Consider the following 2,682-nt stretch of genomic DNA (forward strand, 5'->3'; position numbering starts at 1 on the left):
TTTCATGAACGTACAAAACATATTGAGATTGACTGTCATTTTGTTCGCCAACATGTTTGCAAGACCATTAAACCTATATCAATCTCTTCAACCGATCAACCTGCCGACATTTTTACTAAAGCTCATTTACCTAGTCGCTTTCAGTATCTTGTTTCCAAACTCAAGTTGGATCATACTTTCCATACTTGAGTTTGAGAGGGGGTATTAACGTATATTCTCCCGGATTATTAGCCCTAATTGTTAGGGGTTATAATTGTATATTACCATCATTAGTAGGTATTTCTGTAATTAGATTATTATACTAGGTTTATATATTCTTGTATTTTGTATGCTTAATGATATTCATTATACACACAATCGACGGCTTCTTTGCCTCCAACTGCTCTTCACTGTAATTTACGTTTGATCAATGGATTTGATTCACAAATCCTAACAGACACCCTTGACTACAATGTACCCTCGTCGCTAAGTACATTAAGAAGAATTAATAATATAACACGCTTCAATGGACCGGGGGTCTTTAAGTACACCTAGGAAGAATTAAAAATGTAACACATTTTTAATGGATTCGAGATAAGCAACCACCTTGAAGAAGAAAGCCTAAGAGAAAGTGATAAGACAGTTATAAGATGTCATATAATTATCTTAAAAGCCTTTTAATCTTAGTTAGATGAAAAGTATATTTCACTTCAAATAATGAGTTTACTTTCGAACATATAAAAACAATAATTAGTAAGACAAAAACGATAACCACAATTTAACGTTTTCATTAATAATGATTATCTTAGGGCATCTCCAACCCACGCCCAAAATCTATTTTTCACCCTCTTTCTTCCCCATTCTTCTCCAATCCTACCCGATTTTCACCTCTATTTTTGGAGATATGAATAGTATTCCCCCATATATGGGGGATACTATTCATATCTCCAAAAATAGAGGTGAAGTTTGGTTGTCAATTTTAGTCCCTTTAATTTTTATTTTATATTTTTCTAGTTTATTTTATTTACTATTTATAATTTAAATGCAATATTTAATATTTATAATATCATGTTATATACTGATTTATATTAATTAATCCTAAATATAGAGTTTAATCAGTAGAATGTTGTATTTGACAATATATATAAGTTATAAAAATTGAATATTCTAGAAATATACTTTTTAGAGTAAAAAATAAAGTAGAAAATGAAGTATGGTCGGAGATGAAACACTCTTTACTCCATTTTTTACCCAAAAAATGAAGATGGGTCTGGAGATGTTCCGCTTCCGCTTCTTTATTTCTATTTTCCCACTTTAGCAAGTGGGCATATGAAAGATTAGTTATTCTCTCAAAATTTTCTTCGGATGGATTCATCATCAAATCAGATCGTTAAAGAAATTCCCGGGGTCATTCGAGTATACAAAGATGGCCGGTTCCAGAAACTCGCCGGCACAGACGTCCTTCCCGCCGGTATTGATCCTTCCTCCGGCGTCCAATCCAAAGATGTCATCATCTCACCTGAAACCAACCTCTCCGCCAGGCTTTACCTTCCCAAAACCCCCACCAAAAAACTCCCCCTTTTAATCTACATCCACGGCGGTGGATTCATCATCGACACCGCCGCCTCTCCACACTATCATGACTTCCTGAACCTCATCGCAGCCGAATCCAACGTAGTCATAGTCTCCGTTGACTATCGAACAGCGCCGGAGTACCCCGTCCCCGCCTGCTTCAACGATTCCTGGGAAGCAATCAAGTGGGTCGTCGGAAACTGCCCCGAGCCATGGCTCAACGACTACGCCGATCGTGAAAACTTATTCTTTTCCGGCGACAGCGCCGGTGCCAACATTGCCCACCACATGGCTATTCGGGTCGGGTTAGAGAATCCAAGTTTGAGTATAAACCTACGTGGCATCATCCTGCTCCACCCGTATTTTTGGGGAAACGATCGAATCGGGTCTGAAGGAGAAGACCCGCGGAAGACATTATTAGACGATATGTGGATCTTTGCCCACCCGGGAACAAGTGGGTTAGATGACCCGCTGATTAACCCTGCTAAGGATCCGAATTTGTCGGATCTTGGGTGCTCCAGGGTACTGGTTTGTGTTGCTGAGAAAGATATTGGGAAGAATAGGGGATGGTATTATAAGGATAATTTGGATAAAAATGGGTGGAATGGAGATATTGAGGTTATCGAGGATAAAGGAGAGGATCATGTATTTTTCCTATTTAACCCTTCTGCTAATAATGCTAGCACTTTGCGCAATAGAATTTGTACTTTCATTAACCACATGGACTGTTAGCCTCAATCGAGCAACTGCAAATCTCCCACAATATTGTACGTAATAGAATAGAATAATATGATATTGTTTGGTTTTCGGTTTTGGTTTTTTACATACTTTGGAGGGTTATTGTATTTGTAGCTATTATGAATTAAATTACTCTTTCATAGAAAATGGATAGAAATTTAAACAAAAAAGGATAGAAATTTTGAACAAAAAAACAGACTACAACTCTTGATTGATTCCCTTTGGAGAGGTTAAGCCGATGTTTATGCGAACGGATTGAATATACAAAACAATTTAAAAAAATTAACACAATGTAGGGATAATGAAAATGAAGCACATTCAATTTTATGTTTTGTATTAACTTGGTGATTATTTTTTTATTTATTTACTTTTTGCATCACTTTTCTATTATTT

At 36.5% G+C, this 2,682-nt stretch overlaps 1 pseudogene; it reads left to right on the top strand.

The window, feature by feature from the left end:
- Positions 1-1,281: 1,281 nt before the first annotated feature.
- On the top strand, positions 1,282-2,436 carry LOC145123583 (putative carboxylesterase 2 pseudogene; annotated as a pseudogene).
- Positions 2,437-2,682: the final 246 nt, after the last annotated feature.

Source organism: Lactuca virosa, chromosome 7 (genome assembly GCF_052849685.1).
Source record: "Lactuca virosa cultivar CGN04683 chromosome 7, Lactuca_virosa_CGN04683_v6, whole genome shotgun sequence".
NCBI classification, from domain to species: Eukaryota; Viridiplantae; Streptophyta; class Magnoliopsida; order Asterales; family Asteraceae; genus Lactuca; species Lactuca virosa.